This window comes from Mastigoproctus giganteus, chromosome 10 (genome assembly GCF_048544385.1).
Source record: "Mastigoproctus giganteus isolate SK-2022 chromosome 10, ASM4854438v1, whole genome shotgun sequence".
Classification (NCBI taxonomy): Eukaryota; Metazoa; Arthropoda; class Arachnida; order Uropygi; family Thelyphonidae; genus Mastigoproctus; species Mastigoproctus giganteus.
Genome location: NC_143584.1, coordinates 219,972,482 through 219,996,667, shown reverse-complemented (window position 1 = coordinate 219,996,667; position 24,186 = coordinate 219,972,482). Strand labels below are relative to the sequence as shown.

The following is a 24,186-nucleotide window of genomic DNA, read 5'->3' as shown; positions in this document are numbered from 1 at the left end:
GCCTATTCAAGCCATGCTGAAGGAGCGCTGCTTGTCACCGATCATTAATGACTCTACCATCTTTATGTCGTCCTCAAATTTTGACATCACACCTTCTGTCCCAAGAACCGATCCTTGAGGGTACTCGACTCCTGACGTTCCATCAGTCTGAAGAATATCCATTATTCACTACCCTCCACTTTCTGCCCTGCAGTCGCCCAGCAATCCATCTTAGAAATTTTCAAGTAATCCCAACATGTTCCACTTATACAGTAACCTCTCATGAGGGATCGAGTCAAATGCTTTGCTAAAATCTAAATAAACTATTGTCGAAATTGTTCCCTACATCCAGCTCACGAGTAACTGTGTCAAAATAGCCTACTAAGTTAGTTAGTGAAATATGAATTTCCCTTAACAAAATTATGTTGTGTGCCTTCAGAATGTCATATCTATATAAATGTCCCTGGATTGCCTCTAAAATATTTCCTACCACTGAAGTCAGACTAACCATCTGTAATTATCAACTTCACTCTTAGAACAGCCTTTATGTATTGGCGATACGATGTCACTTCTCCAATCCAAAGGAATCTCCTTAGAGTCCAAAGATGCCCTCATAATTAACCTCAATGGTTTTACACACTCTTTGGCAGTCTCCCACAAAACTACCTGGTATATGCCACCAACTCCGGAAGGCTTACTTGCCTTTATGCCCAGAAGATCGACCGTTCGAATTCTATGAACGACGCGAAGTCTGCGCGGTAGCACAGTGGTATCGTCACCGTCCTCCCCACACAAGGTGGAAAAGGCCCGGGTTCGAATCCGTTCGATGACGCGAGGAACTTTATTAGACTTTTTTTCGCTCCGTGGCTGAGTTAGTCGGTCTCAGGCGTAGATAGCAAGGTTTTCCCCCCAAGAAACTGGGGTTTTTCGTCCAGCAAAATAGACAAATCGACCATAAAACAAACGCAATTAACAGACATAAGACACACAGCACGGCATATGAACTTAATTATTCGGGTGGCCTAATATAATACACTGGTGTGCAAAACTTAAGGACCAACACTATTTCTAAAGGTTTCAACCACAAAATCTTTACTTAATGTACACTTTACTGATGAGAGTAGATTCAGTCTCAGCAGCGATTCTGGACGTCAGCTAATCTGGAAAGGATCGATGTGGTGGTCGAGGTGTTCTCGTTTGGGGAGGCGTTATCTTGGATGGACGTACACAACTCCAGATACTGGAAAGCGGTACTGTAGTCGGTGCACGCTACTGTGCTGAGGTAATCGTTCCCCATGTGCGTCTGTTCCGAGGTGCCATTGGCCCCGAGTTCGTGTTTATGGATGATAATGCCACACCCCATCGCACTGCAGCTATTGATATGCTTTTGGAAAGTGAGGACATTGTTCGTATGGATTGGCTTGCCCGTTCCATCGAGCTAAATCCCATGGAACACATATGGGACGCTCTGGGGAGACGCCTAGGAGCATGTTCACACCCACCAGAAAATGTTCACCAGCTGAAGATGGCGCTGACAGAGGAATGGACGATGTTACCGCAAGAACTTATCAACAGCATTGTTCTAAGTATGGACAGGCGGTGCAAAGCCTGCATCGACATTAGGGGTGGCCATATCTCCTACTGAGGACCACCTCTTCTCTTTGCTCCAGCTGTATCATGGCAGCCAGTGCTATGTTGCCATTTTTTAATAAAGTCCCCCTGTACCGTTTTGTTTCCGTTGTTGTGTCGGTGTTGTTTCCTTCATCATTTCTGTACCTCACGAGGTTCCTTTGGTATGCTTTTCCCTTATCCAGGCCACTCCTATGAGAAACTACAGGTGAAAACCTGACTGATTCTTAAATTTTGCCCACGAGTGTAGTTTGTTTTTTATGAGTGATGCGAAGGGCTTTTATGGACTTTTTTTTCACAGCGTGGACGAGTTAATCGGTCTCAGGCGCGAACAGCAAGGTCTCCCCAACCGGCCTTCAGAAACTCAGGTTTTTCGACCAGCAAACAGGATAATTTACTACAGAATACAAGCAGTTTACAGAGAATATACTGATGCCTCAACGCCCTTAGTTGCCTTGATGCTTAACAAATTCCATTTCATTTCATTCCTTTCATGTTACTGAAAATTACAATCTATAGAAATTCAAGGCTATCAACCAGTGTTTTTGTCTTCTTGATCTCTAACCCATACATAATACTGAGTATAGATTCCAATAATAACCTTTCATGTTTTGGGTTACCATTAATAATAATAATAATAAACACTAACTGTTGTTCTTCATTATTATACAGAAACTTTTGAAGGCTCTAATATTATTTTAACTACATTTGAAGGCTATAATATTAAGAATGTTATACTAACAATATAATCTTGTTTATGGTTAAAACTGTATTTGAACAACAGAGATATAAATCTTCACTTAAAATGTTAGTTTGCTTATTTGACCTTTATTAAATGAAAATAAAAAAAAAATCCACCAGAAGGCACTGAAGCTAAATAAACCAAGTTGACGACGTTAACAAAATCCCAAAAGATTTATGAGCGACATAACAACGGTACGGGTGTCATTAACGAAATAATGCCGTGCTATCGTATTACGACGCCGTCATAAGTTCACGTCGGTTTTCCGCACAGCGTGCGTACCTACGGTTAAGTAATAGAGCGAAAGACGAAGAATTAAAACCGTCTAGAAATTGAAGATTTTTAATTCATAGTCCAGAGTGAGTGCGTCTTAAGCCTATTTCAATCAGAAAATGTAAGTATATTATTCCCTAAATTCATTTCATTCATAAAAAAATTAAATATTTATTAACATTAATCATAAATCAAATTCAAACGTCTATTAAGGTACAGCTGAGAAGAGAATTTTCTAATCTAATCTCTTTCGTAAATTGGAAATGAGTTTTCCTTTAATTCTTCACATAGATGGTTCCCAGACATGTCGTGACGATTATCCATCAAATCAGATTGCGAATGCGGGGCAAGACTTAAGGTTAGAAATAAGATTATTTTATAGCAAAAAGGAATTATTAAGAATTTCCATTTATTTCTCAGACCATTTCAACACTTGAAATGGAAAATATTTTTCATAAATTAAACACGCTGACAGATGGAATTATTTGCGCAAGGTTTTTCTAAGGAGGAAGGAAAATTGCATTGGATTAAGAATTCACGAAAAAAAGCTTTACCGAGTGGAAAAAAATAAATTCTACTGATGGAAGCTTATTTCAGTTGCATTTAATTAATTGTTCTTTAAGACAGCGATCTACTGAATTACTTTAGGTGTGAAGCCACAAGGTAATGTAGTTGTTGTTGTTGTTAGGGTTTAGGAGCATCAGCAACTAAGGCCATATTCCTCCGTCTGTACTGTCTGTAAATTGCGTGCGTTCTGTGGTCGATTTTCTGTTTGCTGGACGAAAAACCCTGAGCTGGATATCATCATTGTTCTTCTTTTTCTTGGTGATTCCCTTCTACTTCTCTATCTCTCTCTCTCTCTGTCTCTCGGGGTAATATGGAATTTTTTTTTTTTTTTTTTTTGGCTGGTGCAGCATAAGCCTCAGGCTTCCTTGTACCATATGGCTAATGATAATAATAATAATAATAACCCGAGTTTCCGGGAGAAAAAACCATGCTCCCTCACCTGACACCAACTATCTCATCTACGTTGTGAAAAAGGCCCATAAAAATTCCTCACGTCTTCGATGGGACTTGACCTCTTTCAGCTGCATTTAATTAGGTCGTTTTTACCCCAGTGTGGGGAGGATGGTGATTCTACCAACTGTGCTACCCACGATGGCTTGTTGTTGTTGTAATATGGTTGAGGAGCATCCGTAAAACTGGAGTTTCCGGGAGAAAAAACCATTCTGCCTCTCCTGAGACCGACTATCTCAGCTACATTGTGAAAAAGACCAAAAGAATTCTTCACGTGTCATCGATGGGACTCGATCTCTTTCAGCTGCATTTAATTAGGTCGGTTTTTCCCCAGTGTGGGGAGGATGGTGATTCTGCTAACTGTTCTACCCACGATGGCTTGTTGTTGTTGTAATATGGTTGAGGAGCATCAGCAACAAAGGCCATATTGATTCTTGTATACTGTCTGTAAAGTGCGTGTGCTTTGTGGTCGATTTTCTGTTTGCTAGAAGAATTCGGCAAACAGAAACTGCTGCAAACGGCAGAAACAGCAAAAGATTGACTCAGTCACGTTGTGAAAAAGGCCCATAATAATTCCTCACGTCATCATCGACGGAACTGGAACTCAAGTATTTTCCATCCAGTGTAGTTCACGTTTTCTTCACGTTGGGATTTTACCAACTGCTGTCCATGAGGGCCTAAGGCAATGAATGAGTCATCAGTATATTGTATCTGGTAATGCGCCTCCGTAGCCGAGTGGGCAGGAGCGGGAGTGCAGCAGCACACTCTTTGAGTACACCGGGGTACAAGCCCCTGACTGTTGAATACGGTCGATCTGCCAACCCGCACTGGACCAGCGTGGCAGATTATGGTCCAATTCCCTCAACATGAATTGTTGAGGAGGCTTCCATCCTGCAGTGGGTTGATAATGGCTGCACTTTACTTTTTTTTACTTTTAATGCGTGTGTTCTTCCATTGTTTCTTGTTTGCCGATGAAAAACCGAGCCCGAGGCCCTCGTGGGTAACACAGGTGGTATAATCACCATCCGACAACTGGTAGAAAAGACCTGAGTTCGAATCCCGTCAACGACAGGAGGAATTTTTATGGATCTTTTTTGCAATGTACTTTAGTTAGTATTAGTATTAGTAAGCCGCATGGTGCAAGAAAGCCTATGGCTTATGCTGCACCAGCCAAAAAAAAAAAAAAAAAAAATCCGAAAAACACAATGATAAAAACAAAAAAAAAATAAAATTAAAAAAAATAATAAATAATAATAATAATTAATTAAAAAAAAGGAAATTAAACCTATCATCCTATGCGCTTCCCTTACCCGAAAGTACTATCCAGATGACCTTTGAATTTCCCCAAACTGTCGGCCTCTACCACCCATGAAGGCAACTTATTCCAGTAATTTATAACTCGCTGGCTAAAATAAAACTTCCTGCAGTCCAATCTAAACATTTCCCCCCGTAACTTGAATTTATGTCCCCTAGTTCTAGCATCATTTATAATCTTGAAAATTTCATCCTCATTCATTTTACTGATGCCTCTCAGAGCCTTAAACACCTAAATCAAATCTCCTCTAAGGTGTCTAGTTTCCAAACTCTGCAACCCACATATTCGAAGTCTTTCTTCATAAGGACACCCTTTGGCCGATCTCACCAGGCGAGTTAACCGTCTTTGCACCCTTTCAAGAAGCTCGATGTCTTTCTTTAGGTGCAGTCTCCATACTTGAACACAGTATTCCAAGTGTGGTCTAACATAAGCCTTATATAATGGGATTATCACGTCCCTATCTCTACTTGCAAAAGTTCGATAGATCATCGATAGGACACCATGGGCCTTCCTTGCAACCTGTTTACAATGCTCAGAGAATTTCATGTCTGACCGTTTCGTAACACCCAAGTCCCTTTCCTCCAGTACTGGGTTTAGTTGAACTCCACCAAGCGAATAAGTTATTTTGGGATTACTATTTCCCAGGTGTAATACCTTACACTTTGTTGGATTAAAGCATAGCTGCCATTTTTCTGACCATTCCTGAAGTCTATCTAGGTCTCTCTGAAGAAGCTCAGCTTGACAGTGATCATTAACTACTCTACAAATTTTAACATCATCTGCAAATTTAGACATCACGCCCTCTATCCTTTCATCAATGTCGTTTATGAAAATTAAAAACAACAGTGGTTCTAATACTGATCCTTAGGGAACCCCACTTCTTACATCAACCTAATCTGAGGAATAGCCATTTATCACGACCCTCTGACTCCTGCCCTGAAGCCATCCTTCTATCCATCTAAGGATTTTCCCAGTGATTCCAACCTGTTCCAGCTTATAAAGCAACCGCTCATGTGGGACTGAGTCAAAAGCTTTGCTGAAATCTAAATAAACAATGTCGAAATTATTCCCTAAATCCAGCTCGTGAGTGACCCTTTCGAAATAGCGAACCAGATTTGTTAAACATGATTTTCCCTTTACAAAACCATGCTGAGTATCCTTGAGAACTTCAATTCGATCCAAATGATCCTGAATTCCGCCCTTGATCATTGCCTCCATGATTTTCCCTACTACTGAAGTCAGACTGACAGGTCGATAATTTCCCACTTCACTTTTAGAGCCACCCTTATGTATGGGAGATACATTTGTACTTTTCCAATCCAAGGGAATCTCCCCAGAGTCTAGTGATGCTCGCATAATTAGCCTCAATGGTTCAGTGCACTCGCTTGCCGCCTCCCTTAAGATTATAGGGTATATTCCATCAACTCCAGGAGCCTTACTGGCCTGTAGACTCGAAAGTTTTTTCATTAAATAATCTTGCGAAATATCCCCCCATAAAGCCTTGCAGATTCCTTCAAGTCTTGAGTTAATCCACAAGGATTAACTGATATTTCCCTGAAAGTATAAATTTCAATATCATTAATTACATATTTTTTAACTTCGCTCCCACAATTTCCCGTTGCCACAAAAGGTTTTTCATTTGTAAATATCGATGCAAAATAACTGTTAAGTTCATCTGCAACGGCAGCTGGTGTATTTAATACTGTCCCCTTTCCCTTACGTAAAGGTCCGATCTGGTTTGTCCTGCTCTTCTTGGCATTTATATGTGTGAAGAATTCTTTATCCCCCCTCTTTGCTCTGTTTGCTAGTGATTTCGCATAAACTGCCTTTGCCTATCGAACCTTTTCTGTGGCTCTATTACACATCACCTTGTAGCTGTTATAGGCTTCAGTACTTTTTATTGCGCTGTAACCTTTCCATGCCACCTTTTTCTGCTCAAGTAATGTGGAAACTTCGCCATTCATCCAACTTTTAACCCTCCTCGTGGAGTATTTTTTAATAGTATATACGCATTCAAGGCATCTGTGATTAATGTTTTAAAAGCGTACCACAGTTCAAATGTATTCATTTTCTGCACGATATCTGCCCAGTTAATAGAGGCCATGTAGTACTTTAAGGCATCGTAATTTTCTTTTCTGAAATTAAAACCAATTCCTTTTCCTTTTACTTCTGCTACCTCTCTCGTCATCATCCACCGTAGAACTCCGTGATCACTTCCTGCTACTGGTTCCTCTACTGTCAGCCCTGTTATGTCATCTGATTCATGTGTGATGATGAGGTCTAGGATATTCTTTTCTCTAGTACTTTCCCTGACATGTTGATACAAATAACAGTCATCTAGTTGATTTAAAAATTTTGTTCCCCATGTCGAGTTTCCTTCCCATTTACTCCAATCAATTAGAGGCAAATTGAAATCACCCATAATAAGGCATTGACGCTTACTTGCCCATTCCATTTGCATGTGTAGAGGCTTTTGTCATAATCTTCACAATCACCTGGTCTGTAGATTACTCCTACTCGCATTATACCTTTGTTTCCAACTATCTCACACCATACAGACTCTATACTAGCATGTGAAATGTCTGAATCCGGGAAAGCTATCGTCGCACTCAGGGCTGCTTCTGATAAGAAGCATTACCCCACCACCCCTTCTATCTACCCTATCCTTCCTAAATACATTATACAAGCCGTACTTAAACTCATCATCCCCCAATTTCCGGGTGGCACCACGTCTCTGTAAGCTCTATTATGTCCGCGTTACTTGTTTTAACCAGCAGTTCGAATTCGCTCATTTTATTGACGACACTTCTAACGTTACTGTATAAACAATTAAGATTTACTGTTCTTGTAAATTTAACAACCCTAACACAACCCTTGAAGTTTTTTAGGCTCTCTTCCCTGATATTAGCTACCCGCTCACGAGAAACGTTTCTGCCCCCAGAACATCTAGATAATACGTCCAGTTGGGGCAACAGATAAGAACTCTTAAGGTATGTGCAAGAGTTACTTTGACCAATATTATCAGATAAACGCGTGTCAGTATTACCCACATCCCCCCCTAACTAGCAGTTTCCCTGAACCTTTAAGGTATCCTCAATAATACTGGCAAAAACGTTTGCACCACCTTTGTTTAAGTGTATCCCGTCTCTACAAAACAAATTCCTTCTACCTACAAGTGTGGGCCATGCTGATAGAAATTTCTCCCCTAAAGCCTTGCAGATTCCTTCAAGTCTTGAGTTAATCCACAAGGCTCTTAACATATTAGTTAATCGGTCTCAGACGAGGGTAGTGTGGCCTTTCCTCCCGGAAACTAGAGTTGTTCGTCTAGCAATCAGCAAACTGACCACAGGATACACACGCAATTTTTACAGAAATATATATACGGCGCAGTATGACACTAAGTTGCCGATGCGCCTAAAACCTTATAACAACGAGTCAACAACAATGGAGACCAAGAAAAAAATCAGTGCAGCTCACACCCGATACTGACTAACTCAGCCACGTTGTAAAAAAACTGACAACGCAGTCGAGTTGTCAAGAATTAGAGTGCAAGCACACGCTCTTTGAATGGACTAATTAAAGCCCGTGACTGCTAAATGCGATTAACGATTGTTTCCTTGATTTATAGTTATGGATCCTTTTCGCGCAGGAGTATAAACAAGGATAAACAAAAAAAAAAAAAAAAAAATTCCTCGCGTCACTGATGGCATTCGAACTGAAGCCCTTTCTACTGGGTGTCAGAAGCTGGTGACGATATCCACTGTGATACCCGCTAGGGTACCTTCTGAATTACGAAACTGGAGATCGTTAGCACCTCTATTACATTAGAAGTTTGCTTTGCACTTTACTTCCTGTGAACTGATGCGATCATTATTGAGTGGATATAAATCACAGACTTAATTAGCGATGAATTAATGACAGTAGTTATTGTACGTGTGACCAGTTACTTCAAGATGTCAAGTAGATAAGATTGAGGAGAACAGGTATTTATTTACTATAATTATCGTAACTCGCAGTTTCTACTATCTTGCACAGTGGTGCCTCCTGGCGACACTTGCTTTTCTGGAACGATGTGCCTGTATCTTGCTTGCCATTTTCACTGTATATGATGTTAGGAAATGAATGCTTAGATGCATTTTTTAGGCGTTGGCCTCCAAAGTTGCCCGTCTCCAAGCTTGTTATTGGTTTTTAGGAGTATATAATGTCTATAAATTGCGTGTGTTTTGTGGTCGATTTTATGTTTTGCTGGACGAAAAATCAAAATCCGAGTTTCTGGGAGTAAAAATCATGCTACCCTCTCCTGAGACCGACTAACTCAGCGACGTTGTGATAAAGGCCCATAAAAATTCCTAATGTCATTCTTAACCCTCCGGTTCCAATCCTTTGGCTGAATGGTGTTAGCTACCTGAGTTGTTTGTAGCGTTGGTACTCTGGCCTATACAATATTTCATCTCTGCTGTAGCCGACTGTCTTTGATGACTTGAAGCTCCACACAGATTTTTGTGGAAAAATCAATATCTATTTTTCTTTCGAATGTCATAACTTTTCATTCACTAGAAATTTCCAACAAGAATGTTACTTTTGAGACAGTTCCATCTCTATTCGTTGGCATTCAGTTTCACAGTTATTCAAATTTCTTGTTTATTGCGCCTTTTGTTTACCGAAAATCTTCTCATCTTTACTTGCCTTAGACCAGTCTTTCTACTTTGTAGCCAAAGCCTCCCGTTCGTGCCTCAAAGGGCCCTCATTTTATATGCGCCGCAGCCGATATATACTTATTCCTAAGGATGCATTCAACAACCAATAAAACTAAAAAACTTGGTTCAGAAGACAGTCTCCAAAATACCAAATCAAAAAAATTGCCAGTTAGAGGTTGACCCGGATTTTATTTATTTCTGTGTATATTAAAAAAGTTTTCCTCCTAGTGATATTTATTCGAGCCAATTGGAGAAGAAAGCGAGGCAATTACGTCACTACAAATGCAGTTAATTATTGACAACTGCCTCCAACACCTTCACTAACTTCGTGCACGTGCTTCACTGTCTAACATTTGATGTTCCATTGTAAAGTTTTTTGTATATTAATGAATATTGTATATTTGTAAATAGTTTAGTATGTTGTAAATATTTTAAATATTTCAGTCCTGCTCTTTCGGACGCAACAATATTCCTCATGCATTATGAAACCAGAAGCAAAAGACCTTTTCCTAAGTGACCTATGTAAACGCAGATAAATAATTACATAGTGGTGTTTATTCAACCTTGAGAATGCCGCGCACTACGACTGCACAGGTAAATAATTACATAGGTCATTTCCTGATTAGATATCGATCAGTGCGTTTCGACAGGTGTGTCTTTTATGTAGAAAAGATTTGACTTACTCCGTATGCCTCTACATTTTACGTAGAAAAGCGTGCGCTGGGGTGGGCGAGCAGGGGGGAAACCCCCTAGTTATTATTATTATTTTTAAGAGGTCAACATGGTATGACAAAACCCTTTTCTTAAGCGGGTCACGGCAACATTGTTGTCACTGCTTGCCATGCGATAATGCCCCTACCATCTGCGCAGTAGATCCAATATAAGGTGGCATCGAACCATGTTACTCTGATATGGAAGAGCAATGAGAAAGGTCTTGTTAATATAAAGTAACGTTATTCAATTGACACTTGGACCTTTCAAGCATCAGTTTCAAAGATACTTCACACATTTAGTGTTATGACAAAGTGACACTACTATTTACCATTCTCTCTTCGTCAGACTTTATGTAGATTGGAATCGATAAATTTCTGATAAGAACTGATTATAATTAAGACTCAGTTGTGGAAAAAAAAAAGTTGTTTGCCGAATGTTCATTCAGCGAATGTATGCTGGAAATCCAACATACCACTCTATCGTGGTAATAAAAGTAAAAATATGTGTACTTAACATTCTGAATAACGTTATGCTGCCTGTTAGAGTGTTGGGCAATCACTTGAATCTGTAATGGGTTTCTTGGGGAAAAGAAAAGACGGGAAAAAAAAGCCAAGAGACGTTAAGTGTAGGCCTTACGGATGTCAAGACCTTTAGCATGACCTTGTAAGGTGAAGTGCGGCTTTTGAAGATTGAAGATTATGCACAAACGGAAAAGGCGACAGGAAAAAACATTCTCCAAACTTTTCATTTCAATCCTGTTTATTCATCCTGTTAGCGTCTGCTTAAACTGATCCAGCAGATTATTTGTTGCAGTGGCCACACTGAGCGTGTGCACGAAGCAGCCACAGCAGCAGTACCGGCTGCCCGGGGCATTTCTTATCGATCGAATTCACTGCTGGATGCTAGAAGCTGCAGCAACCTCTTTTCCGAAGTACGGCGCAATTCATATATGCGTAGCAGAAGATTTCGGCACAGAGCACGCGCGTCAACAGTGTCCTTGCTATTGTGCACGCGTAGAAAAATGAGGCGAAAGCGTAACTTCGACGAAGTGGAAGAAGATGGGTGGGGGATGGGGGAAGGAACTGTAAGAACACTTTGAAGATTATTGCAAAACTCAAAACTGACTGACAGAATGCTAAGAATAATCACTGTAATCCATGTTTGTATGCTACAGTAGCCATCTCGTAGCAATTGGTGTGCCTTCCAATTAACAGCTACCAATAAACATTCCTGCCATTTAAAAATGCAGAGAAATGCACTCTGGCTGTCTTCTGCAAGAATAACCAATCAATAAAACAACATTTTACTTCACAATCGTGCTAATGCATGTCTTCGTTTGGCACAGGCCTGTTTGAGTATTTATTACTCTCTTGGCATTGCAAAGATGAGTTGTAGCAAAGTAATATTGTAAAATAAAAGCGCGTTTTTCTAGGACAAAACCATGTTACGCACGGCACTAATAAATATTGTACTCATCCTCAAACACCACTGCTGTCACCATGAAACTGTTGTCACGGCTGTCTTCTGCCCCTCTAAAAATATCTCACTGCATGTCCGATGCATTCCTTTGTCACTGTTGTCTAATTTTTGGGGAATGTTCAACCAACGCTGAGCATTCTCAAAATATTAGAAACCTTTTGCGATAATGGATAATCGCGTAAATATCAATTCGAAGTGGACAGCATCAAGGTATTCCTCTCCACTCTGCACTGATATACACGATACTTTTCAGCGTATGGAAGGCATCACATTTCCTTTACCCATTGGTAAAGGGAATGTGATGCCTTCTGAAAAATCCTAAATGTGAATGCAGTGAAAGCATTAACGTTTTAGCAGGAGCCACAATTGAGAAAAAAAGGAAATCGCTGGTGAGTAGAAAGCAAACATCTCAAAAATAACACAGTGGAAGGCGAAAAGAGAATGCAGTTCTAAAAGGAAGAAATGAAATGAGGCAGAAAGATGAGACCCCAAAAGGCTGACTGTACGAATTTAAAGCGAATTGTGTGTTAGAATAGAGAAGGTCCAGTGTGCGGAAGATAACTGAAAAATTTTATTTTGGCACAGAAAGACCCATTTTCAACCCAACTATGCGGATGTTGAAGGATCTAGGATTTGGTAGGCGTCCTATACGAAAGCCACTTCTTTCTGTAAAACCAACTCCAAGATTTGATTCACCGTGTAGCAGTGAAAAAAGATCATATGGTGTGATGAGTCTTTTTTGCACCAATGGTGGTGCGAAAGTGTGGCGTAAACCTCATGAAGCCATGCATGCAAACTGGCTCGTGTCCACTACTGAAGCGGCTATCGTGGTATGGGGTATGTTCTGTTGGTGCAGGCTGGGTTCGCTCATACCGTTAGAAGATCTTGTCACCAGCAATGAAATCTTTCTCTTGTATCGGACCAACTTTACCCTGCGACTTCATTTTTACCAGGATTGCTGTGGATTCTTTCAAGATGACAATGCAACTATCTGAAATATCTGAATATTTCGTAGAACATTCGAAAGATTTTCAACGTCTACCCTGGGCACCTAATTCTATTCTCCAGATCTGAATCCAACTGAGAATATTTGGAACATTATTATTAATATCAATTTATTTCCAAAGAAATGTCCCTTTACAGCTATCCAGCTAGAGGAAACAAGTTACATGATAATAATGAATAAATAAATATTGCCATACTATTTACAATCTATGTACAGAGTACTCAAATGAATTGATGCAATACATGGCCTAAAACTGCATCTGACTACATAAATACCACATAAATACATAATCGTAGATACATAAATATAACAATAAGTGGATAATATAGCATCCCGGAAGTTATCACCTACAATAGTCTGTAATCAGGTCACAAAGGAGGTTCGGCAGGCAAAGGCGGATTACGAGAAATCTTTGGCAAAAGATGCTAAGAAAAACAGCAAGGATTTCTTTACTTATATAAACTCTAAAAGGAAGGGGCTGAATATGATTGGTCCACTTGACATCGATGGTTCGACTGTTGATGATCCTGCTCAGATAGCAAACAAACTGAATGAGTATTTTGCATCTACATTCACACGTGAGGAATTATTGCAGTTTGAAAATGGAAGAAGGTTATCAAATTGTAGCAGTGTGCTTAATGATTTTGTAATAACTGAGAGCAAAGTGGAGGAGAAATTGTTGAAGTTAAACATAAGAAAGGCACCTGGGGTGGATGGGATCTATCCAGTTATATTAAAGGAGGCGGCAAAGCAACTAAGCAAACCCTTAGCCATAATTATGAGAGCATCCTTGGATTCAGGGGAGGTTCCCACGGACTGGAGATGTGCAAATGTATCCCCAATTCACAAAGGAGGTTCGAAGGGTGACACGAATAATTACAGACCAGTTAGTGTAACTTCTGTTCCGGGTAAAATAATGGAGTCACTGGTTAAAGATGCATTGCAGGATCATCTAGACAAGACTGCAGCAATAATTCAGACACAGCATGGGTTTGTTAAGGGAAAGTCTTGTCTGACAAATTTGATTGGTTATTATGATGTGGTCACAAAGGAACTGGATGCAAAAAATCATTTTGATATCATATACTTGGATTTCAGGAAAGCTTTTGACACTGTTGCGCATGGAAGACTACTGTACAAATTGGAGCAGAATGGTATTAAGGGTAAGTTGCTACAATGGATAAAAGGATGGTTAAGTGGGAGAAGACAGAAGGTGGTAATCAATGGGTGCTGCTCTTCGTGGACTAATGTTATTAGTGGAGTCCCACAGGGTTCGGTGTTGGGTCCACTGTTGTTTTGTATATTTATCAATGATATTGATGAAGGTATATCAGGCTTAATGTCGAAGTTTGCAGATGACACGAAGGTTGGCAGGGTTGTTAATGACAGTAATGGCAGTGTGCTACTGCAACAGGATCTAGATAATTTGGGCAGATGGGCTAAGAAGTGGCAACTGAAGTTTAACCTTGACAAATGCAAAGTACTGCATATGGGTAGAAGTAACCCCAGAGAAACGTACCAACTGTGTGGTACTACACTTAAGGTGGTAGAAAATGAAAAAGACCTGGGAGTAATTGTGCAGTCAGATATGAAGTTTTCTGAGCAATGTAGACAGGCTGCTAGGGCAGGTCATGGGGTTTTGTCAATGATATATAGGAATTTTGCTAGCAGGGAAAAGGAGGTGATTGTCCCTCTGTATAAGGCAATGGTCAGGCCACGCCTTGAGTACTGCGTACAGGTCTGGAGGCCTCATTTTAGGAAGGATATAGATTTGCTTGAGCGTGTACAGAGAAGAGCAACACGATTGGTGAGGGGAATGAAGGGATCCTCTTACCAAGAGAGGCTTAAGTTCTGCAAATTGCAGTGGCTGGAGACTAGGCACCTGCGCGGTGATCTTATTGAGGTCTATAAGGCCTTGAATGGGTTGAGCACGCTGAATTCTGATGGGATCCTCCCACTTGTTCAGAATACGAACCTACGGGGACATAAGTTCAAATTAAGAAAGGATAGATGTAGAATAGATGTGCGGAAATTTGCCTTTAGCCAGCGGGTGGTTAATTGCTGGAACAAACTTCCATCTGTCGTTGTGGAAGTTGATAGGTTAAATAAATTTAAGGAGGAACTGGACAGGCATTTGGAGGGTATGGTGTGATTTTTTTTTTTTTTTTTTTTTTGGCTGATGCTGCATAAGCTCCTACACTTGCTTTCTTGCATCAAGTGCCACCACTACTACTACTACTACTACTAATATGATCAGGGCATACATATCTCCCAGAGAGAGAGAGAGAGAGAGAGATCTGTACGTTTTGTCCTTGTAGAGCTTCTGACAGTCAATGGATAACCTGTTAAATATTTCCATGGAATTAAATGGAAACATGTTATCCAGGGAGGTCATGCTGCGCAGCTTGGATCTGAATGGTATGAGTTCTATTACGATCTGACGGTCTAGCAATGATATCCCAGATATCAGGCGAGCTTAATTTTCAGGAGAGAAGCTGGGCGAAGATCACGAGGTTCCTGGAGATTATATGATTCTAAGGTAGCATATTTAGATTAGAGAGAATGACAGATTTTGAGATTGTAGGTGGTAGGCATGCGACCTTATTTAGCCATTTTAAAATCCAGTATTCTAGGAATAGGAAGCTGGGTTGGTAAGATGGAGGTGCAGAGGACCATATCATTGAGACATACAATGGAATTGGGGTTACTCAACGGAGAATATAGTTAGTGATAAGATGTGGGTTATGGAAGTTGGAGATCTCCTGTTTCACTGCCCATATAGCAGCATATGTTTTTTTCCGACTGGCATTAAAATGAGGCAAGAACGTAAGGTCTTTGTCTCAGGTGAGGCCCAAATATTTATGCTGGGTGACTTTTTTAACTAGGGAGTTGCCAATTATGATGTTCACATCGTTTATATTTCTCTTTTTGGTTATAGTAAGTTGAGCAGTTTTTTCGTTGTTAATGGAGAGCCCAATCGCGTTAAGGTAATTTTCAAGTTGTTGTAACTCTCGGTTGGCGATCACTGTGGTAGACTGGAGAGACTGGTGGCATTTTGTAACAACAAAGAACTCTATATCATCGGCATACGTGGAAAAGTTAGCATGATTTGCAAGGAATGGTTCTAACGATGCGGCAAAGAGGGCGGCAGAGAGGACTCCCTTGGGGGAGCCCTCTGGAGCAGATAATTTCATGATGATTATTATAATCTCTTATCCATATGGTCCTGGTCTGTAAGAGCTTCTTAAGGAGATCTAATAGATGACTAGAGATTTTGAAGTAATCGCCCAATATGGCGCATAGTGCATGGATGGACAAATTGTCAAAATCCATCTTGATGTCCAGAAACACAATATCGAGTTGTTCTTTGTTGCGTAATGTATGTTCTACTCTGAAAAGTGTGTCCTTGAGTTTGGTGATAGTGGGTCGTCCAGGTAGAATACTATGGAGGTATGGAGGGTTGTGACCAAACATATGATGGGTAAGTACAGGAAAGATGGCTTTTTCCATGATTTTGAGAAAGGTGCATCCTACAGCAATTGGTCTGTAATCGTTGGACGTTTTTGGATTAAACTTCTTTGGGATGGGAGAAACATATGTGTTCCAGATGGAAGGGTAAGCTCCTGTTGCGAGGATGAAGTTGTATGCATCAATCAGAAGGTCGATGACGTATGTGCTGCATAATTTGATCATAAAAGCAGGGAATCCATCAGGGCCAGTGGTGGATTTGTTGGGAAGACTGTTCATGACTTCAATCAGGCGTTCCTTGGAGATAGCTATTTTATCCAGGGGTGTTTGGTTTGATGGTGGATTAACCTTTATTAAGGGGATGGGGGAAGGCAGAGGTTTGATTTCGAGTGACTTGATCCACTCAAGGAAGACGTTGGTCGTCATGGGGAACCGTTGGTTCTTGGTGTAGATTCTTTTCCCTAGTTTCATTCTAAAGGAGATCCAATCAATGCATTAAATTAATTAAAAGCATTAAATTAAAGGGTGGTTAGGCTTTGCAGTCCTCTACCGACCACAATATAGCAGCTTACAAATATCCTGATGGAAAAATGGTCAAATATGGAGCTAGACTCCCTCAGATACTTAGTGGAATCCATGCAGCGACGTTTATGGACTGTAATTAATTCGTACAAAACGTGGAAAAGTGAGTGAGTGTACAAAATAAGAAAGGAATAACAACAAATGAACATAAAGAGAAAATTAAAAAAAAAAATTATTATACAGTGTAATGAATATTTTTGGAAAGAGTGTTTTTCAAAAATATTTGGAAAGAAAAGATAGATCGAGAAATATTTTCTCACTTAAGAGAGAGAGAGAGATGAAAGGTTGTATTTCGCGGTCACACAGAACAGTAACTCCAGTGTGTTCTTGCCTTGTTTTTTTGGGTTAAAGTTTTCCATCAGAACTTGTTTTTTTACATAGCTCCATGTGCTAATTCAGCATGCTACTGTGGAACTGCGATCCTTTCTTTATCTACTGGGATATCAGTTCATCGCATGAACGAAGATATATATACTGTGCTGCCACTTTATTAGGCACACCTACCTAGGCGTGTGTTGAGCCTCCTTTAGCCTTCAAAATAGCCTGAATTCGTCTAGGCATGGATTGAACAAAATGCTGAAAACGTTGTGCAGGAATGCAGTACCATGCAAACATGAGTGTGTCGCGCAGTTCCTTGAGATTCGACGGAGGTGTAGGCCTGTAGCGAACAGCCCTTTCCAGCTCATCCCAAAGATGTTCAATAGGTTTGAGATCCACGGACTGAGCGGGCCACTGCAGCAAAGAAAAGTTATTGTCGTGTTCCTGGAACCATTCCATAGTGATTCGGGCTTTGTGCACCGGCGCATTATCCTGCTGGAAGAAACCATCTGACTGAGGATAAACTGTCAACATGAACGAATGCACTTGGTCAGCAACGATGTTTATGTACGAAGTGGCATTCAGACGTGAATCTATGGGTATCAATGGACCCAACGTGTGCCAAAAAAACAATCCCCACACCATAACATTGTCCCCACCACCTTGCACAGTAGTCGTCAGACATGACGGGTCCATGAATTAATGTTGTTTTTGCCAAATTCTGAGCCTTCCATCAACATGATACACCAGGAACTTCGACTCGTCATACCAAGCAACTATTTTCCAATCCTCGATAGTCCAGTGCTGGTGTTGCTGTGCCCACAGGAGGCGTGCTCTCTTGTTCTTCATTGATAACAAAGGTACGGGATGTGGCCGTCGGCTGTTGTAGCCCATTCGCGACAAAGTTCGACTAGTGGTCCGTTGCGATATTTTGTTCTGCGCACCATGGTTGTATTCTGATGTGATGTGCGACATTGTGGGCCGTCTGTTTGCACAATTTTAGCCATCCTCCTCTGACCTCTCTCATCAACAAGCGATTTTTTTCCACAGGAGTGCCGTTGAGAGGATGTTTTCTGTTCGTTGCATCATTCTCGATACACCCTTGAAACTGTGGTGCGTGAAAAGTTCAGGAGAACTGACGTTTCAGAGATGCTTTTTCCAGCACGTCTTGCACCTACTACCATGTCATGTCATGTTCGAAGTCAGTTAGATCACTCCTTTTCCCCATTCTTGCTACGGTTTGTACGCTTAACTGATACTAGAAAGGTTGTTCTGCTGTATTTATATCCACAATTGACTTGCAACGTTGTGAGACAAACCATTTGTGTGCACACCAGGGGTATACCTAATAAAGTGGCAGCACAGTGTATGTAACGGTCCTTTTCTTTTGATACAGGATGCTATACACCTGTAGGATTATTGGTATTAGGGGATTAAAACAAAATGGCTGCCCTAACTGAAACGTCGATAAATAATGAAGCGTGAGCAATTTTGAGAAAAGAGTGGAGGGATGTTTTTGTTGCACGAGAGCGCTACATTTACATTGCTGTCTGCAGATGATCGCGGTTACTTGAAACTTGATTGAATGAAACGTTCTTGAATTTACGACAGAGGTATGGAAATATCATGGCTGTAGGGTTTAGGGCGCATGAGAAACTTAGTCCATATTGCGTCGTATTTAATATGTTTGTAAATTTCATGCGTTCTGGGGTCGAGTTGCTGCTTGCTGGACAAAATTTCCGAGTTTCTGAGAGAAAAAAGCATGTTTCCTCGCTGAGACCGACTAACTCGTCCACATTGTGAAAAAGGCCTATAAAAATACCTCGCGTCACTGACGAGATTCGAACTCAGGTCTTTTTCACCCGGTGTGGGGAGGACGGCGGCGATATTACCAACTGTGCTACTCACGAGGTTGACAGAGGTATGATGAATCGCTTATGACAAGGTGGGACATGTGTCTGAATTAATAGGTGACAATGCAGAATAGTAGTGCACTAATGTGCCTTCATTTATTTGCCATTTCAACGTTCGAGTTAAACGTTTGCTATTTTCTCATTTGTAGACTGAAGAAATTCTTAAACGGTTCTTCAGTTGGAACCGGTAATTACTGAATCTCAGATGGATGGGAAAGAGTTATACTGTGAGTTATTTCGGATTTTTCAGCTCGCACAACTTATAAATCTATTCGTAAACACACTTCTACAGACATAATCCACAAAACACTCTATGAACTAGATTACAGTTGGAACATATGCACTTGGGAGTAATTGTGCAGCCAGATATGAAGTTTTCTGAGCAATGCAGACAGGCTGCCAGGGCAGGTCATGGGGTTTTGTCAATGATATATAGGAATTTTGCTAGGAGGGAGAAGGAGGTGATTATCCCTCTGTATAAGGCAATGGTCAGGCCACGCCTTGAGTACTGCGTATAGGTCTGGAGGCCTAATTTTAGGAAGGATGTAGATTTGCTTGAGCGTGTACAGAGAAGGGCAACAAGATTGGTGAGGGGAATGAAGGGATCCCCTTACCAAGAGAGGCTTAAGTTCTGCAAATTGCAGTGGCTGGAGACTAGGCACCTGCGCGGTGATCTGACTGAGGTGTATAAGGCCTTGAATGGGTTGAGCACGCTGAATTCTGATGGGATCCCTTCCACTTGTTCAGATTACGAACTTAAGGGGGCATAAATTCAAATTAAGAAAAGACAGATGTAGAATAGATGTGCGGAAATTTGCCTTTAGCCAGCGGGTGGTTAATTGCTGGAACAAACTTCCATCTGTCGTTGTGGAAGTTGATAGGTTGAATAAATTTAAGGAGGAACTGGACAGGCATTTGGAGGGAATGGTGTGATTTTTTTTTTTTTTTTTTTTTTGGCTGATGCTGCATAAGGTCATACACTTGCTTTCTTGCATCACATGCCACTACTACTACTACTACTTTTACCTGAGTAGCCGATGCTTGTCTTTTCTCAAAAATATCGCTCACTTTACTTTTCAAACAGCTCTCGTACAACAAGAAAACAACGATCCCTGTGACTATACTTTGAAACGCCTATACTGGAAGCTCCACAGAAGATTGAAAATCACTGAAAACGTTGAAATAAAGTTCATAAAGCGAAGCGAACTCCTAAGATCAGCTATTATAAAAACTCTCTCTCTCAGATATCACATGCTACTGAAAACGTCAGTAGAACTTCAATTGCACCTACCTTTCCGTACCTAATTAGGAGCTTCAATTCCAGCTCGCTGCTAAAAGACGTATCAATACAGTAGTCATCCTATGCAATACGACTTCTGACTCATCCAGACAGAACAATACTCGTATCCTTCACATATTTACAAGAAACTTCTGTTGAAGCCTTCTCCGTAGGACGAATGAGATAAAAACATAGATTGGATACTGTGGCACAGTCTTAATCATGATCCTCATCATTCTCTTCTGTGCCAGTTTAGTAGGATACTCTCCAGTATTACAGAGTTCCAAAGATATTTGGATACTATCGTTTGGAAAAAAACGCATTCTGATGAACAGTTTAATAAGCTGTAGGCTCGAATGGCCCGAATGACAGCATCGATCCGTAGTTAAACACTTTCGACCAGTGGTTTTATTTTATTATTATTATTTTTTTTATCAGACAGCAAGAATTGCAATTTCAGTGCAATCGTTAGTTAAGCTGTAGAAGGGGTCAGTTTCGTAGTACCTTAATCCGGTGTTTCAGTTCATCCAAAAATTCGAGTTCAGGTCTGGACTTTGGGGAGATCAGGCGAACTTTGTCTGATTTCGTTTTCCTGAAAGAGTTTTAAATTAATCGTCGCATGGGAAGGAGCATTGTGCCGAAACAGGGAAGATTCATTCCCATAATACTTAGCTAATGTGGTCACTACGGAATTGTCCAAGATTATATCAGTGAAAAACATGGAATTCATAGTTTTTGCACTACAATCAACTTCCTGTCTGAACGATGAAAAGCAGTACCATAGCATTGCCTCCCCTCCGAACTTCATTGTGGACACAATATACTGTGGTAGATGACTTCCCCCTGGTATACTCCACACCATACTTAACTGTCTGCCCTGAAGACTTTTTAAAGCAACTGGTCTCTCCGTAGGACCCGTTTCCATTGTTTTACGGCCCAAGAACAATGGGTTGGCATCACTGAAAATTACATCTAGAGTTGGTGTGTGGGTCTTGTGAGTAGCAGCTCGGTCATGAAAATTCATGCTGCTGTGCAGTTCTGTATGGAGCTCGGACATATTTACGACTCTTCTATAGAGATCTAAAGTTCCATTGTAATATTTTTCAAGGACGCGTTCGGTTCACTTTCACCGCTTTCTTCAACGATCGGCGATTCCTATCCATGATTTTTCCCCCCTCCATAAATCTTGTGCGCACCATGTATTACACTAGGTGCGGAATGGGGATTCCCGAATATTTACATGGATTTTCCTATTAATAAGGTGTGGAGGTGTTCTGGACGTTGGCAAACTCAAGTCAACCATTCACATACTCAACAGGATTGGTGGTATCTACTTCACTGAAAACAAGTCTGACGTAGGGCTTCTTCATTGCTACCAAAGCTGCAAAGAAAAATAGAAATGAATGTAAATAAATCTCTATTCATTAAACAGCCTTTTTAAAATTTTGAAATAAACTAGATGATTATTATTTGCATTTTAGGTTGTAAGAGAAAACACCAAGTTTGTTTGTTTGTTTGTTTGGGGTTTTATTAGGCGCATCGGCAGTTTTGGCCACAGTGCACAAAAAACACTAGGAGTAAGATCATAGGGCTCACAATACCAGAAGCCATTAACAGGAAATGATCACATAGTTGTTAAGTGGAGGAAGAAGAAAAATATTGCAGTTGATAAAGGCAAAGAAATGGGTTTTAATTTCGGGAGAGAGGACTGTTACAGTTTAATGCTATATGGCCTCTAGTAACTGTACAGAGGGAGGGTTAATGCATTAGAATTATGGAATATCTTTAAAGCAATAGTCACAGAAGCCATGGAAGCCATGAAGCCAAGGATGTTTATAACATAAACATCCTTGGCTTCATGGCTTTCATGGCTTTGCCAACATGGATGAATAGAGAGATAGCCAGTTTAACAAGGCAGAAAAAGATGGCATGAGAAAGTTACAGAGCGATGAAAATTACTGAAGCATATGCACCCGTAACAGCTACAAGTAGATCTGTAATAACAACACAGAAAAGGTTAGGTTGGCAAAGGATGTTTATGGTCCAGCAAGGAGCAAATCAACCACAGAACACACGCATTACAGATGTTATACAGGAATTTATAGAGATGTTATACAGGGTGTTTCAGTTAAACGTTTCAGAACTTCTAAGAGGGGTAGGGTACATCCTGACAACTCGAAATCATATAGCAATGTGGGGTCGGAAATGCTTTCCTGAAGCGGTGTTGTACACAGAAGCACCATAAAGAAAAGAGACCGTAAGTGAGAAATCGTTTTAATAATACATGAAAAGAAGCAAAAGGTACATGGATTAAAGTAAGTGTTCGAAGTTTCTTCCACGGGCTACAATGCACGCCCCACATCTCCGACGCATGGACATCCGAACATTCTGGAATACTCCAGGCGAATTTCGAATTTCTTCGGCAGCTACTGCGATTCTTGCAACCAGCTCCTCAGCATTGTCAACAGGGGTGTCATAAACTAGCGATTTCATATGACCCCAGAAATAAAAATCAAGACATGATAGGTCGGGTGACCGAGCAGGCCAACGCACGGGACCACCACGTCCGATCCACTGGTCACCAAATGTGACATCCAGGTAGTTACGAACATCTCCGCTATAATGGGCAGGGGCTCCATCGTGTTGGAACCACATTGTCTGTTGCGTCGATGCAGAAATCTGTTCATCTCTCAAAAGTTGTGGCAATACTTGCTGCAGAAAGATCAAGTAGATAGGTCCGGTTAGACGACACGGTAACAGGTAAGGTCCGATGAGGTGATCTCCCATAATACCGGCCCATACATTGACCGAAAATCGAATCTGTGCTGCACGACGTCGTATTGCATGCGGGTTCTCGACCGCCCAGATATGGTCGTTATGCGTGTTGAAAATTCCTTCCCTTGTGAAGGATGCCTCATCGGAAAACAACACTTCAGCAGGAAAAAGGGGATTTGTAGCACATTTTCCAAGGTAGCACTGTGCGAAAGCAATACGAGGTGCATAATCCTCCTGTTGCTGTGTCTGGACACGCTGCACGTGAAACGGATGCATGTCTTGTTCTCGGAGAATCCTCCAGACGCTGCAATGGGAAACCCCGACTGCGTTTGCTAGACTTCGTGTACTCGTTCTTGGATTCCCCTGTACATGCTGCAGCACATTCTGTTCGACGGCTGGAGTCCGTGCTGTTCTTACCCTGTCCCTGTCAGCTCTTTCAAATGAACCTCTCTCAGCTAACCTCTGGTGCAGTCTTGCAAAGAAATTATGACTGGGAATACGCCTCGTCGGATATCGTTCCGCGTACAAACGCTGTGCGGCTGGCCCACTACAATTTGCAGCCCCGTACGCCAAATGCATATCGGCTAACTCTGCGTTCGTGTAATCATCCATCCTACTAACTTGGCGTTCTTGTTCAAGAAATTCGAAATTCGCCTGGAGTATTCCAGAATGTTCGGATGTCCATGCGTCGGAGATGTGAGGCGTGCATTGTAGCCCGTGGAAGAAACTTCGAACACTTACTTTAATCCATGTACCTTTTGCTTCTTTTCATGTATTATTAAAACGATTTCTCACTTACGGTCTCTTTTCTTTATGGTGCTTCTGTGTACAACACCGCTTCAGGAAAGCATTTCCGACCCCACATTGCTATATGATTTCGAGTTGTCAGGATGTACCCTACCCCTCTTAGAAGTTCTGAAACGTTTAACTGAAACACCCTGTATACAGCGCAATATGACCTAAATTGCTGATGTGCCTAAAACTCTGTAACAAGAAAATG

The 24,186-nt window shown here is 41.0% G+C and overlaps 1 protein-coding gene across 1 annotated transcript in view; it reads left to right on the top strand.

Annotated features, from left to right (window-relative positions):
* Nucleotides 1-2,700: 2,700 nt before the first annotated feature.
* Rab3-GEF (Rab3 GDP-GTP exchange factor) overlaps nt 2,701-24,186 on the top strand; it is a 973,693-nt gene continuing 952,207 nt past the window's right edge. The window contains exon 1 of the mRNA XM_090382519.1: nt 2,701-2,744. The gene's annotated coding sequence lies outside the window, so the exon portion shown is untranslated. The remainder of the gene's footprint in view (nt 2,745-24,186) is intronic.